Source organism: Elephas maximus, chromosome 2 (genome assembly GCF_024166365.1).
Source record: "Elephas maximus indicus isolate mEleMax1 chromosome 2, mEleMax1 primary haplotype, whole genome shotgun sequence".
NCBI classification, from domain to species: Eukaryota; Metazoa; Chordata; class Mammalia; order Proboscidea; family Elephantidae; genus Elephas; species Elephas maximus.
The window spans coordinates 120,371,068-120,387,955 of record NC_064820.1 but is presented as its reverse complement, the minus strand read 5'-3'; the positions used below and the strand labels follow the sequence as shown (position 1 = coordinate 120,387,955).

The 16,888-nt window shown below is 39.2% G+C and overlaps 1 long non-coding RNA gene across 1 annotated transcript; it reads left to right on the top strand.

Annotated features, from left to right (window-relative positions):
• Positions 1–4,474: 4,474 nt before the first annotated feature.
• LOC126069099 (uncharacterized) lies at positions 4,475–14,217 on the top strand. The gene is made up of 3 exons (XR_007515843.1): positions 4,475–4,742; positions 5,872–5,981; positions 12,570–14,217. It is a non-coding gene; the product is annotated as an uncharacterized LOC126069099 (long non-coding RNA).
• The last annotated feature ends 2,671 nt before the right edge of the window (positions 14,218–16,888 follow it).

Below are 16,888 nucleotides of genomic sequence, written 5' to 3'. Positions count from 1 at the left end.
TGATGCTGAATTCTCTTGGCTAGAATTTTGTTGAGCTTTTCTGCATCTATATTTATGAGAGATATTGGTCTGTAATTTTCTTTTTTTGTGGTGTTTTTGCCTGGTTTTGGTATCAGGGTTATGCTGGCTTCATAGAATGAATTCAGAAGTATCGCTTTCTTTTCTGTGTTCTGAAATAGTTTCAGTAGTACTGGTATAAGCCCTTCTCTGAATGTTTGGTAGAGTTCTCCAGTAAAGCCTTCAGGGCCAGGGTTTATTTTTTTGTTGGGTTTTTTTTTTTTTATTATTACCTTGTCAATCTCTTCTCTTGTTATGGGTCTGTTCAGGTTTTCAACATCATTTTGTTAGTTTAGGTAGGTCACGTGTTTCTAGAAATTTCTCCATTTCCTTTAGGTTTTCAAATTTGTTGGACTATAGTTTTTCATAATACTCTGTTATGATCCTTTTTGTTTCACTTAGGTCTGTTGTAATGTCCCTCATTTCATTCCTTTTTTGGGTTTTTTGTGTTCTGTCATGTTTTTCTTTTGTCATTTTGGCCAGAGGTTTGTCAATTTGTTGATCCTTTCAAAGTTTGTTGATTCTTTCTATTGTTTTTCTCTTCTCTATTTCATTTATTTCTGCTCTGATCTTTATCATTTCCTTTCTTTTGATGGCTGTGAGCTTCTTTTGCTGTTCTCTTTCTATTTGTTCAAAGTTCTGTAACTAATGTTTTGATTTTGTCCCTTCTTTTTTGATGTGTGCATCTAGTGCTATAAATTGACCTCTGACAACTGCCTTTGCTGTGTCCCAAAAGTTTTGATATGATGTGTTTTCATTCTCATTTGATTCTAGGGACTTTTTAATTCTGTTTTTGATTTCTTCTATTTCCTAGTGGTTTTTAAGCAGGGTATTATTCAGTTTCCATGTAATTGGTTTTTTTTTTGTTTGTTTGTTTTTTTTCCTTACTCTCCCTGTTGTTGATTTCTGCTTTTTTGGCATTGTGGTCAGAGAAGATACTTTGTATTATCTCAGAGTTTTGGATTTTGTTGAGGGTTGCTCTGTGGCCTAAGATGTGGTCTATTCTGGAGAATGTTCCATGTACATTGGACAAGAATGTGTACTTTTCTGCTATTGGGTGGAGTGTTCTATATATGTCTATGAGATCGAGTTGGCTGATTGTGCTCTTTAGTTCTTCTGTATCTTTGCTGCGTGTCTTTCTAGATGTTCTGCCTTTACTGAGAGTGGTATGTTGAAGTCTTCTACTACTATTGTGGAACTGTCAATTTCTCTTTTCAGTGCTGTTAGAGTTTGTTTTATGTATTTTGGAGCCCTGTCATTGGGTGCGTAGATGTTTATTATGGTTAATTAAGTCTTCATGACGGATCATCCTTTTAATCATTCTATAGTGCCCTTCTTTGTCTTTTATGGTGGATTTTGTTTTAAAGTCTATTTTATCTGAGATTAGTATCGCCACTCCTGCTCTTTTTTGGTAGTAATTTGCTTGATATTTTTTTTTCCATCCTTTGATTTTTAATAAATTTGCATTTTTTATTCTAAGGCGTGTGTCTCTTGTAAACAACATATTGATGAATCCTGTTTTTTTTTTTTAAATCTATTCTGTCTTTCTGTGTCTCTTTATGGGTGCATTTAAGCCATTTACATTCAGTGTAATTATTGATAGGTGTGAGTTTATTGCTGTTATTTTGTAGTGCTTTTTTTTAATGTGGTGCTAATATTTTCTTTGTTCCTCTTACTCTTCTGTGCTGAGTTCCTTTTGTTTGCGGATTTCTTTTTCATTTCTTCTGTTTTTATTGAGATTTCATGTTTTTCTTCTTTATTTTGATGAGTAGGTTTCTTAACTTTTTTTGTGGTTACCTGGAAATTTACCCTTATTTTCCTAGGTTTGAACCAGTCTATTATTACTTGGTATCACCTTGGCGTCCTCTCCATTAGAAAGTTCTATACCTACACTGTTTATTCTATCCATTATTGTTCTGGCATTGTCATTTACAGATTAACTTCTCCGGTTCCCTGTTCCAATTGTTTTGGTTTTGGATAGTCCTTGAGAGTTCATTTACTAGGTTGGTATCTGCCTGGTACACTCTTGTATCCTAGATTCAGACTGTGGTCTGATATTGTTTGTTCTCAGACTGAAGGAGTCCCTTTAGTAATTCTTGTAGGTTTGGTTTGGTTTTTACATATTCCCTTAATTTCTGTTTATCTGGAAATGTCCTAATTTCACCATCATATTTGAATGAAAGTTTTGCAGGATGTATTATTCGTGGTTGGCAATGTCTTTCTTTCAAGGTTTTATATATATCATCCTATTGCCTTCTTGCTTGCATGGTTTCTGCTGAATAGTCAGAATTTAGTCTTATTGTTTTTCCTCTGTATGTGAATTTTTTTTTCCGTGCTGCTCTCAGGATTCTTTCTTTGCCTTTGGTTTTAGTGAGCATGATTATGGTATGCCTTGGTGTTTTTCTTTTGGGGTCTATCCTCTGTGAGGTTTGTTGAGCTTCTTGGATGGTCAGCTTTTCATCATTCATGATAGTAGGGAAGTTTTCTGTCAGCAATTTTTCATTGATCTCTGTGTTTTCTGTTTTCTCTCTCCGTTCTGGAACTCTGATCACTCACAAGTTTCTGCTTTTGATTGTATACCACGTAATTCTCAGGGTTTCCTCATTTTTCTTTGTTCTTTTTTCTGATTTTTCCTCAGAGTTGTATCCCAGTGTTTGTCTTCAATTTCGCTGATCCTGTCTTCCATCATTTCAAACCTGCTCCTCAGTCCTTCTATGACAGTGTCCATTACTGAAATCTTGTTGTTTATCTTTTGGATTTCTAATTGTTGTTTTTGTATGATTTCTAGTTGTGAATTTATTTTGTTCCTGTATTGTTTTCCTGAATTATTCCACTTTTTGTCTGTATTTTCCATGACTTTGTCTGCCTTTTCCATAAATTCGTCTGTTTTTTCCTCTCTTTTCTCTGCTGTTTACTTCAACTCTTAGATAACTCTGAATATTAGAGATTTGAATTCCCTGTCAGATAGTTCTAGTGCCTTTTCTTTTACTGGAAAGGTGTCTGGGGTTTTATTTTGGACACCTACTGGAACTATTCTTTCCTGTCTTTTTATATGTTTTAATATTGTCTGCTGTCTTCAGGACATTCAGTAGTTTTTTTCTTTGTTTCTCAATTGTAGATTTGTTTGTTTAATTCTGATTTTTGTTTTATTTGGTTATGTCTGGGCAGGCAGGCTGTGCATTTTTGTTGTTTGCTTGTCTGTAGTCATGGTACTTTTCATCTTCTTGTCCAATGGGTGGGGCCAGTCACTCAGCTATGGTGTAGCAGAGCAGGTCCATCTGAAGGGGAGGGGCTGGGCTGGGTTAATTGTGGCACATACTACGGCTGACAGGGTGGGACAGGAATCAGTGCTGGGCAGGTTCCAGTAGGCCATGCCTGTGCTGGTAGGAGGTGTGATGTTCAGTACACAGTGCAGGTAGGCAGGAAATGGGGGCATTGTGATGTATGGAGCTAGTATGAGTATGGGAAAGAGGAGAGAGAAACAGAAGCCAAAAATAAACGAGAAAAAAACACAGACACACACACCCCCCAAAAAAAGTGCGCAAAGGGAGCTTGCCATTGGAGTGGAGAGATGAAAACCTGAAAAATGGAGAGAAGCAAAAAGGAAAAATTGGGGGGAAAAAAATAGAAAAGAGAAGTCCCCAGGGATCCCACCAATGCAGCTGCAAAGACCAGGGGAGTCTCCCAGGCTGCGCAATATAGCCTGGCTATAGGAGGTATAGATATCACACAGCACCAGGTATTCAGGAGACTGGAAAAGAAGGTAAGTATAGACAGATGAGAACTGAGAAAAGAAGAAAGACAGAAAGAGAAAAAGAGAAGGAAAAAAGAAAAAGAAACAAAAAAAAAAAAAGCAAAGACATGACCCCAGGGATCCCACCTACATGGCAGTGCAGATTGGGAGAGTGGCTCCTAGGCCATGTGGTGTAGTCTGGCTAGAAGGGGATCCCAAGCGCAAAAAGAGAAAGAATAGAAAACAAACAGAACAGAACAAAGCAAAGCAAAGCAAAACAAAACAAGCAACAAAAAAGTCCCAGGGATTCCACCAGTGTGGTGTCGCCGGCAGGGGGAGTGGATCCCCAGTTGAGTGGGTCTTCACAGCCTTTCAAAAAGAAGCAAAGATGGCACACAGAGCCAGGTGTTTGAGAGAAAGGAGCGGGGAGGTTGTGGGAGTCATGGAAGAAACCAATAGAGTCAGAAAGATACTACACCAGCTCAGGGACCTGGCTAGTGTGGATGGGCAAATCAAAGTGGCCACAGGCAGAAGTGGTTGCCTCCTGGTCAAGAAACTGTAGCTGGCAGGAAGCAGGAGGCTGAAAGGGGAGGGGAAAAAGAGTGGGGGTTAGGAAAGCATGTATCGCTTGTTACTGGGTGTTTTGTCTTCTTTTGGGAACTTCGCGAAACTGCTTCCCCATACTCCCTGTCTACCAATCTGTGATGTGGGTGGGGGTGAATTCAAGTGGTACAGATGCTGCATTTCCCAGTGGGCTGAGCCATAGTCGTCAGCCAGGGAGCTCCGAGATAGAGCGGCAGGAAGAGGATGGGGGTGGGAAAGGATGTATTGCTGGTTACTGGGTGTTCTGTCTTCTGCTGGGAGCTCTGTGAAGCTGCTTTCTTCTGCTTCCTGTCAGCTGATCTCCAGCAGGAGTTCAAGATGGCTAATCTGTGCTGCATTAACTGATAAGGTACCTCAGCAAGTATCTTTCCTCGCTCTCAGTCCTCTGTCAGTTTCTTATTCCATTCAGTGTTTAGCTGAGTTCTTTATCTCTTCATTTGACACTTCAGGTTCCAGGAACGATGTTTGTCTTTGTTTTACTTAGTTTTTTGGGTCTTTGCTGTGGAGGGATGGCGTGGTGCTTCTATCTGTGGTGTTATGTTGGCCAAAAGTCTCTCTATTTCATGATTTTTTGATTTGGCCAGTAATGCTGGGGTGAGATGGTATCTCATTGCCTATACAAGATTTCATGGTCAAGATAAGAGTTAAGGACTTATAGATGATAGATTTGTAATTTCTTTTTTCCATGTATCCTCCTATGACAAGCATTGGGATCCATACACGTCATTATAATTTTTCTTCTTTCCACGTCTAAGATGGTGTTTGCCTAAAGGTCTTGAACATTGAGAAGAACTTGATCACTCTGATACTCCACCACTTGCTGTTAACCTTCCAAAAAAAAAAAAATTTTTTTTTTTTCAGGCTGCCAATTGCATGGTCAGGGTGCATGGGTGACTTAATTACAGCACTCTACAAACACAGGTTGGGGGTGGGGAGGAGAACGGCGGTGCAGAAATGCTTTCCACAAATGTTGTCTTTAAAAAAACCAAAACCAAACCACAGATGCTGAGTCGATTCTGACTCATAACCACCCTATTCTTAATTATAAAAGGAAAAGATTAAACAAGGTATCATTTTATTTATCATGTTGGATACTTACATGTATACCCTGCCTTATTGCAGGACATTTTAAAAAAGATTCGTAAAGATATATAAAATATAATATGATACCAAAAATTAAAGTGGAGTTAGGGTAGAGAGGGTTTTAAAACAAAACAAGATGTTTGTGTGTGGAGGGATGAGGGAATAAAATAGAGACAGGATCAAGAGTAAAGGAGGATACAGACTTCTTTCCTTCCCAAAGAAAAGAAACATTAACTGAACACAGAAATTTGAGATCAGGCTTTTGTTCATGACTATTTTATCTAAATTGGCTTATTTTATCTAAGTTGGTTATCTGTGAAAGAAGCAAACTTGAGCATAAAGTTAAATCTATGTGTTTGATCCTGTCTGGAAATCAATACCCAGTTCTTAAACAGTGTGTTTCAGGAAAGGCAGAAGAGAAAATCACCAGAAAGAATATCCCAACAAACATAACTCTGGATCATGGAATACGTGGTTACTTCAAAACCTTTGTCTAGAAGAAATGGTAATGTATTTCTCAGACACTTATAAATACATTGAACAATTCTGTATCAGTTCTATTTTATCCTATCCATTTCTATCCCTCTGTATAAATACTATTTTAGATTTATAACATGCACACATTAAAGGCACAAAATTGCCAGAGCTTTCAGTTTTATTTTACTACATTGACATTCTTTACTTTTTGTTAAAATTTATTTCTGAATTATGAAAATGGATGATGTGGTATCTTGATCTTTTAATTATCTTTGTATTTTGGACTTGCCTGTTACTGTCAAGTTGACCCTGACTCATAATGATCTTATAGGACAGAGTGGAATTGCCCCATAGAGTTTCCAAGGAGCGCCTGGCGAATTCAAACTGCCGACATTTTATGTAATTGATGGTTTCAATTCTCGGAGGTGAATTAATACGTGAACACAGGAAATCATTAGAAGCAAACTTAACTTTTAAATGAGCCTGTGGGGAATAGTGTCAGATTTTGCAACGACATTGATTTTGGGATATGATATATATATATTTTTTTTCCATTTACAAACCTACATAAACAATGAGGAGGGAAAGCAGGTAAGGCGTGAGAACAACTCATGGTACAAATGGGAGTACCGTACATGATAAATAGATACTTTAGTTATATTCAGCAGGAAAGAGAGTGAGAGATGCAACTAATTTGCATTATGCCTGCATTGGTGGACATTCCCATTAATGCAAATGTAGACAAGTATGTCATGTTGTGATTCTCACTGTTTTAGTTATCTAGTGCTGCTATAACAGAAATACCACAAGTGGATGGCTTTAACAAACAGCAATTTAGTCTCTCACAGTTTAGTAGGCTAGAAGTCCAAATTCAGGGCATCGGCTCCAGGGAAAGGCTTTCTCTGTCGGCTCTGGGAGAAGGTTCTTGTTATCAGTCTTCCCCTGGACTAAGAGCTTCTCTGTGCAGGAACCCCCGGGTCCAAAGGACGAGCTCTGCTCCCAGCACTGCTTTCTTGGTGGTACGAGGTCCCCCACACTCTGCTTGCTTCCCTTCTTTTTTTATCTCTTGAGAAATAAAGGGTGGTGCAGGCTATACCCCAGGGAAGCTCCCTTTGCATTGGATTAGGAATGTGACCTGGGTAAGGGTCTTACAATCCCACCCTAATCCTCTTCAACATAAAATTACAATCACAAAATGGACAACCACACAATACTGGAAATCATGGCCCAGCCAAATTTATACACACATTTTGGGGGCGGACATAATTCAATCCATGACACGCTGTCTCAGATATTCTCAGTGCAGGAATCCAGGGCCCAAAGATGCGCTATTCTCCTGGCTCTTGTTTTGTGGTGATATGAGGTCCTAAAGTCTCTCTGCTTGCTTCTCTCTTTAATGTCTCAAAAGAGATTGGCTTAAATCACAATCTAATCTTGTAGATTGAGTCCTGCCTCATTAACATAATTGCTGCTAATCCTATCTCATTAACACCATAGAGACAGAATTTACAACACACAGGAAAATCACATCAGACGACAAAATGGAGGACAATGCACAATACTGGGAATCATGGCCTAGCCGAATTGATACACATATTTTGGAGGGACACAATTCAATCCATAATACTAGCCATCTTCCAAATGTAGAGTTCATGTAGGAAATATCCTATTTTGAATCTTGCATAACAGTCCATACTTCCCAGATGGCAGGGATTAGGTGGTGGGATTATCTTCCATGCCAACAACCTGCCAGCCATGGAGTAAGTGAATACACCCTCTCCTCACTTCATGGTTAAGGTCCAAAGACCAGGTCATTATGCAAAATCAGTGTTATGAGAAAATGGAGGATGACCACATCAGATCGCAAAATGGAGGACTGCGTCAGTACATAACTGCCAAGTTACATCATTACATAACTGCCAATTAAATCATTACAGAACTGCCAAGTTATGAGTCAGAATCTAATTGACAGCAATGGGTTTGGGTTTTTTTTTGTTACATCATTACATAACTGCCAAGTTACCTCATTATCTGACTGCCAAACCACTGAGAATCATGGCCCAGCCAGGCTGACACATAACTTTAACCATCAAAGCCAGGGCTACTCTCGCCTTGCACCCTTGCATTCATTACTGACAGATGTACATTGTTAATGTACAAAATAGCTGGATAGTAGATTTTTTACTATTGTCATGAATGTGAAATGTCAGATAACAAGATAGTCAATAAGTGAGGAGGAGGTTTTGAAGATAGTGGGTAGCATAGCAGATTGTGCTGGTGTCACATATAGTACCAGCATATTAGCGTTGCCCAGGTGTGTGCTGGAGGTGTTGATATGGTAGTGATTCTTCATGAACGTAGCTGGGGAGAACTCCATGGACTGGTTTTACCTTGTCCCAAGACATGTGGGAGATCCTCAGAAATGCAGACATGGTTATATGAAGATGGATGTCTGAATCAAACGAGAAAGGAAGTGAAGTGTAATAGAAAGAATACTGAGCTACCTTTTGCACCCCCTCCCTAGAAAACACACACATACGTACACACACACACACGTGAAACCAAACCAGCTGCCATTGAGTCAATTCTGACTCAAGGCAACCATCTTGCCCAAGACATTATCATTTAACTTCTTTAAGTCTGGATTTTCTCTTAACTCATACTCATGGCTTGTCTCTCTACATGAGAGAGCAGGCATCCTTAGAGTAAGTTTTCATAATTACTATAGAAATAACCTGAGTGGACTCGCTCAGTGATACAGAGCAGCGGCTAGTATGTTTGATTGTCCTGATTGAAAGCTGCAGCGGGGCCTTTCAAACTCCACAAAAAAGAGCTCTCATAGATTCCCTTGGTGAGTAGAACTGATTACTTGGAAGAGCAAGCTGGTTACTTGGACAGCTTGATGGGTGAAGATGCCTCCTGAGCAAAGGGATCCAGATTAAACGTTATTAGAGCTCCTGGATTGAGATAGTATTCTCAATTCTCAATTCTGCTGTCGAAAGTAGAGAATAAAGGCTCCAAAGAGGAACTTGTCATAATGAAACGGGAGTCTTGGCAGATGATTAAGCTAAGAAGTTCCTTGGAATCCTGGAGAAGGCTGATTCTGGTACAGTGAGCAGTGGAGGTTCAAACCCCAGGGCCAGCTGCCCTAGCATAATGCAGATTTGGGGAAACATGTCTGAGCATGTAAGCATGGACTTAAAAAACCATGACGTTAGAACCAGGACCAAAATTCAACATACAAAATAACCTTTTATCCTTATTATTTTATCTCCATATGCTTTTTGTTTATGAAAAGATAATTTTGGCACTCTAATAATATTTAAACTCAAGGGATTAATATAATAAGTAAAAAAATGTACATAAGTCTAAAATTCTATTATTGTATTATGAAAATAAAAGTAACTTATCAGCTAACTTAAACATCTGATCTGTACATTCTTGGGCAGACTTGGCACACAAAAGTCCTAAACCCTTGGAATGTTTGGATAGTTAAAGAACAGATGTTATCAGAATGACAGCTTGTTATTCTGTTCTTGACATGTACTTACATGTACTTTCAGTTTTGCCTGAGATTTCTCAATAGAACACATATTTCTAGACATGTTTTGGGTATGCCTTGAAAGTGACCAAGATGCTAGTTATATGTAAATATTTATTCAAAAATTTAAAGAAGAGAGAGAAGATGATTTTCTTACTGCATGCTAGACATATTTCTTAGGTTTATTTTACTTTAATAGTTTAGTGGGTAAGCTCTGTGAAGGCAAATTTTTTTTTTTTTTCCCACTGCTGTCCAGTCGATTCTGACTTTTTGTGACCCTGTAGGACAGAGTAGAGCTGCCCCAATAGGGTTTCCAAGGCTGTAAATCTTGATAGAAGCTACCACATCTTTCTCCCATGGAGCGGCTGGTGGATTCTGACCACTGACCTTTTGATTAACAGCTGAATGCTTTAACCACTGTACCACCAGGGATGCTCAAATATTTATTTAGTGAATAAAGCTACTTCTAAATGTATAAACTGCTAAAAATGTAAAATGTTTTCTCTGTTTTATATGAGTCACATTCCCTTCCGGAGCAATGAATTCCGTATTATATCAGCGTCCCCGATATTTATGTTCCCTCCCTGTAAGGATGTTTGTATCCCTGATGTTTGCTCATGACTTATAGTAAATCCTTGATGTGGTAATTGGGGGAACTTTTGACTTGCTTTGGTCAGTGGCACTTGAACAAATATGTGATGTACATACACTATGCCCCACCAGGAGCTTTGAGAGTCACTGCATGCTTCTGCCAACTCTCTTGCTCTTTTCCTCTGCCACGAAAAAGGCATCTCTCTGATAAAACCAAACCAGCTGCTGTCAGGTCGATTCCAACTCATGACAACCCCATGTGTGTCAGGGTGGAAATGCTCCATAGGGTTTTCAAGGCTGTTACCTTTCAGAAGTAGATCACCAAGCATTTCTTCCAAGGTGAATTTGGGTGGATTTGAAGCACCAACTTTTTAGTTAGTAGCTGAGTGTTACTAAGATGAACTGAGATGTTTCAACAAACAGATGCAGCACTGGAGGTGTTCACTCGGTTATGCCAAGAAATTTGGAAGACAGCTATCTGGCCAACTGACTGGAAGAGATCCATATTTGTGCCCATTCCAAAGAAAGGTGATCCAACAGAATGCAGAAATTATCAAACAGTATCATTAATGTCACATGGAAGTAAAATTTTGCTGAAGAAAATTAAAAATTGGTTGTGGCAGTCCAACGACAGGGAACTGCCAGAAATTCAAGCTGGATTCAGAAGAGAACGTGGAATGAGGAATATCATTGCTGATACCAGATGAATCTTGCCTGAAAGCAGAGAATACCAGAAAGATGTTTAGCTGTGTTTTATTAGCTATGCAAAGGCATTCGACTATGTGGATCATAACAAATTATGATGACATTGTGAAGAATGGGAATTCCAGAACACTTAATTGTGCTCCTGCAGAACCTGTACATAGACCAAGTGGCTGTTGTTCAAACAGAAGAAGGGGATACTGCCTGGTTTAAAATCAGGAAAGGTGTTCATGAGGTATCCTTTCACCATACCTACTCAATCTGTATGCTGAACAAATAATCCTAGAAGCTGGACTATATGAAGAAGAAAGGGGCATCAGGATCGGAGAAAGGCTCGTTAACAACCTGCAATATGCAGATGACAGAACCTTGCTTGCTGAAAGCAAAGAGGACTTGAAGCACTTACTGATGAAGATCAAAGATCACAGCCTTCAGTATGGATTAAACCTCAACATAAAGAAAACAAAAATCCTCACAACTGGACCAATAAGCAACATCACAGTAAACAGAGAAAAAGTGAAATTGTCAAGGATTTTCATTTTACTTGAATCCACAATCAACACCCATGGAAGCAGCAGTCGAGAAATAGAAGTCAAACAAGATATTGCATTGGGCACATCTCCTGCAAAAGACTTCTTTAAAGTGTTGAAATGCAAAGTTATCATCTTGAGGACTAACATGCACCTGACCCAAGCCATGGTATTTTCAATCGCCTTCATTTGCATGCGAAAGCTGGACAGTGAATAAGGAAGACTGAAGAAGAATTGATGCCTTTGAATTATGACGTTGGCAAAGAATATTGAATATACCATGGACTGCCAGAAGAACCAACAAATCTTTCTTGGAAAAAGAAAGGACATTCTGCTTGATAAGGAAGAGGGTCAGTGAAAAAGAGGAAGACCCTCGCTGAAATAGATTGACACAGTGGCTCCAACAATGGGCCCAAACCTAAAAACGATTGTGAGGGTGGCGCAGGACTGCGCATTGTTTTGTTTTGTTGGGCATAGTGTCGCTATGAGTAGGAACTGACTTGATGGCACCTAATAACGAGCTGAGTGCTTAAATTTTTTTTCTACCCAAGGACTCCTTATATCTCAGATAGGGGCTCCTTTTTCAGCCTGGGTCCTGGAATGAGGATAAGTGGACTTGTAGTTGCCAAATTGTAACTTGAGTGAGAATTAACAGTTATTGTTGTAAAGCAGTGGGATTAGATGTTTGTTTGTTATCTCACCATAACCGAGGAAAAGCTGATTGTGTATGAATTGTGGTGATATGTGTAAAACTAGCTTATAAAAATAACATTTTATTTTTTTTACACGTAATTTGTATTTCTTAGAACTAATAAAGCTACATTACAGAAAGTGAGGACTGAGCCATAAGGTTCTCAAATGATAAATATCCTCTGGTTTTTTTTCATAACTTTAAGATTTTCAAATTATTCTTGTTCTCAGCTGTGTGCCCAGGAATGAAACAGAAAAAAAGCTCAATAGATGTTTGATGCTTGAATGAATGGAGGTTAATTTTTATTTTGCCTTTTTTTTTTTTTTTTTTTTGTGAAGGGTAATTGTAGGAATAAGCCTGTGGGGAATGCCAGGCTTTGCAATATCATTGATGGATCTTGGGATCTTGGGATATGCTAGTTTGTTTTTTTTTTTTTTCCTCCCTTTTACATACTTACAGAAGAAATGAGGGGGGGAAGCATGTGTGGCTGACATCAGAAAGCATACCTGATATTTTCTGCTGCCAATTCAATTTCTGACTCTTTTTTTTTTTTTTTTGTAGAATCCCTGGGTAGCGCAAACGGTTAACTTGCTCGACTGCTAACCAAAAGGTTTGAGTCCACCCAGCGACACTGCAGAAGAAAGGCCTACCGATCTATTTTGCAAAAAAATCAGCCATTGAAAACCGTGTGGATTACAGTTCTACTCTGACACACATGGAGTCACCACGAGTCGGAGTAGCCATACTCTTTATGGCCTTTAAGGAACGGTTTATTTTTGGGAAACAGATATTTCACTTTTAATTTCATTTTAATTTGATTTCATTACTTTCAATTTAATTTACTTATTTCATCAGCATATTCATGAAGAAACCACTATGTGTTAGGATTGTCAGGATAAAGTATGAGATGTACTTTTAAGGTTTTATCAGGTCTTCCTCAAATTCCACATCCATTTGGTTTATTAATCCAAAGTTCTCAGCAAATTTTCATACCCAAGATGATCTGCTACAGGCACAATCTAAACTCAGTCATCTTTAATACAATTGGACATTTCTTGTCATGCCCTCCCCTACAAGAAGCATAGCTAGTGGGAGGGAGGGTAGGAGAAGAGGTAGCAGGGAGGGGCATAAACACACTGCATTCAGGAGCACATTCTTGAAAAGTAGCTTTCTAGTTAGACATACTTTTATGGATTGAATTGTGCCCCCAAAAATATCTGTCAACTTGGCTGGACCGTGATTCCCAGTATTGCCTGATTGTCCCCCATTTTGTCATCTGATGTGGTTTTCCTATGTGTTGTAAATCCTATCTCTATGATATTATTGAGATGAGATTAGTGACAGTTATGTTAATGAGGCAGGACTCAATCTACAAGATTAGATTGAGTCTAAAACCAATCTCTTTCGAAATATTAAAGAGAGAAGTGATGTAGGGTAATGCTATTCAGCTATATGCATCCCCTCCATAATGGAATCAGCTTTGCTGTTCCCCAAAGCACACTGGGGATGAATTTGGGATAGACTCCAGCAAAGGTACAAGGTCGGGAGTGGTATGACTGGGCCAGCAGCCAAGGCCAAGGAATGTCTTAGCAACAAGAAGGAAAACATCTGGGCCTGGATGTGAAGTCCCTGAGAACTCTGACTATGCAAGGACGTGGGAGAAAAACAATAAGCCTTGGACCCAATGGTCTATAAACTTGAGTCCTTGCTAGGTGGTTGCGGAAAATACTCCAGCCAGCTGCCACCGGAGAGCAGCTGCTTGCCCGTATCAGTAAGTTTCCCTGAACTCATGAATCTGGAAAGGCCTACGTGTCAGTTCATCGGATTATCTGCCATGATGCACAGTAAGGGTCTTTCCTTGCCGGGGATGTCCCCCGACAAGCGAGCAGAGAGACAGGGGACCTCATACCACCAAGAAAAAAGAGCCAGGAGAATAGTTTGTCTTTTGGACCAGGGGTCCCTGCTCGGAGAAGCTCCTCGACTAGGGAAGATTGATGACGAGGACCTTCCCCCAGAGCCCACAGAGAAAGAAAGACTTCCTCTGGAGCTGGCACCCTGAATTCGAACTTCTAGCTTCCTAGACTGTGAGAGAATAAATTTCTGTTTGTTAAAGCCACCTACTTGTAGTATCTCTGTTGTAGCAGCACTAGACATCTAAGACACTTGCCAAGGAAATGTTTTGACATGAAGGCTGTTTTGCAGTGCTAAAACATTTTACAAGAAGCAGTGGGAAACATGTCAGGGTGCCATCCCTTTTACATTCTCACTTCAGCACACCCACCATCCCAGGTCACAACTTCAGTTTTTTTTGCCATGCTATTAGGGACTGGCTTCATTTTACTCATCTCTACCTTGCTTTAAATTGTTCCTTAAATCAAAGCTTAACTTCCCTCTTTTTGGCCCTCAGAGAAATTGTAGCTTTCAACAGCAACCACACACACAAACAAAACCAAAAACAGAACAAAAACAAAACCCTTACTCGACTAGCTCACAGAATGGGAACTAAAGATGTAGGGTGGAATTTTAGGTCGGTTGATTCATCTCCTCAATTATGTAATTTAAACCTCAGGTTCTTTCCATCTTTTTTCTCTGCCATTCACAGTGTCCGTTCATCGTGAAGCTGGTCTTAGAGCAATTGCCAATTGCAACTGCCACTGCATGCTTTTTGTTCACATCTTGTGAGAGGGAGACTTTACCTTTCTATGACCCCTCTTAAGAGTGAAGAAACATTTTTTAAGGTGCCCTCCAAAAAACTTTTACTTACTCTTCATCACCAAAAGTGGTCATGTTTGTGTTACTAAACAATCCCTGTATCAGAGGAATCCAATGTGTTATTGGTTTTGGCTTGGTTACCTCTACCAACTCTAAGCAAGGATATTGGGAGCACCCAGACTGACTTAGACTAATCAAGGCCCACCCCAGGGCTGGGGTCAATCTCTGTACTCCATGGGTCAGTTACCATTCAAGTTAATTTGACTTGTGGCAATCACATGTGTGTCAGCAGAACTGTGCTCCACAGTGTTTTCAATGCTGATTTTTCAGAAGTAAATTGCCAGGCCTTTCTTTGGAGGTGCCTCTGGGGGTATTTGAACTGCCAGCTTTTTGTTCAGCAGCTGTTTGCATGACCCAGAGACTCCTAATTGGTAGAAGTTGTTAATTAAAGCTATCCAGTTTTAAATTTATTTCTTTTTAGTAGACAATATCATAATATTATTTATGAAAGAGTGTGTAAGGTGTGCAGTGGAAAGTGCCAAAGAAAGAAAACTATAACATGCTGAAGAAGTCCAAAGAAACACACTTCTGTCCTTCAAAATTTCATTGCCTGGTTCCAAGGTTTTCTGGTTTTGAAAAATTTAATTACATTGAACTTTAGTGTAGTTTTCTTACGCTTGGGGCTTTACATTTATTATGCACTTTAATTCTCATAATGACCTATAATATTTAGGCAGCATCATCCCTATTTTAGAGGTGCAGAACTTGAGACTGAAGAAAGTTCATCAACTATCATGCTCATGTGAAGACTATTATCCTTGTACGCAGGGATAAATAACTTTTGCAGAGTAATAATCAGAGCAATTTCATTAGCTAGTAGTCTATATAAACACTGGATATCATAAAGCAGTGATATTTAAAAAATATATTTAAAAAGTGTATTTAAAAAAAATAGTGCATTTAAAAAGCACAATGCCAGAAAGGAGGCATTCTTAAAGTTTCACCTACAAAAAAAGCATTTGAGAAAAGTTAGTGAGGCAGATACAGTTAACTGTGCTGTGGCTGAACAAAAGAGCTGTTAAAAGATTACCACCTAGAAGTTGGGTAAACAGGAACCACACCCTGTCTTGAGACAGGCAGGGTTAGCTGTGCTGGTGGAACAAAACAGCTGTTAAAAGATTACCGTCTAGAAGTTGGGTAAACAGGAACCACACCCTGTCTTGAGACAGGGTTAACTGTGCTGGTGGAACAAAACCCAGAAAAGATTACCATCTAAAAAAACCTGGGAAAACAGGGACCCAACTTGTCAACATGGGATAAGATTGAAATAACCCATGAATTACTATCTCCTTTTTTTTTCTTAGTGTTTTTCTAGTCCCCTCCTTTACAGGCATGTGCAAAAGAACAAAGTAGTGACTGCTGTTTAACCTTCCTTAGCCCTCCGAAGATGGCGATGTAGTGCTGAAGATCAAGTGAGCCTACACTATATCCCATAATAAGTGATGCCAAGGGCTGCCAGCTGAGAAAACTCCATTTTGAGTATCAGCAAATTCCATCTTAGATTCCAGATGAGCCCCGCTCTGCAACCTAATCAGCACACACAGCCATTCCGAGAAGTACCCGCCCCTTGAAAGAAGCCTATTAAATATTCATTACTCTATTGTCTCCACCGAACCCATATAAGCCCTAATCTTGCTTCCCTTTTCCAGTCAGTCTTTTGGAGAGGCTTAGATCCTTGCTAACTCCTTTTGCTTGACTCAAGCAAAATGAAGCTTGCTGAAGATAGTCTTTTGCTTTTATTCTTACCCGGGAAAAGACAAGGACCCTTTGTGTCAGACTAGCATTTAGTAACATTAGTACAAAAAATAATGGAAAGGGGGGGAACACTAGAAAATTGAGATCAGCTTGATGTATTCTCTGGTATAATTCTCAGATAATAGGTTTGTAAGATTTTAGAAAGGAATGTAACTGAGATATAAACAATTTTTTTTTTGATAAGTTTATTTAATATATAGATTTGGGGGATGAGATAAGCTTACCATGGGTTGACTTCAATAAAGCATTTGACAAAATTCCCCTGAACTTTATTTTGCTATGGATATAGTGAGAAAATGGAGATTGGGTTATGCAAGGTTACAGTAAACTTTTTTCTTTTTTTTAAACAAAGA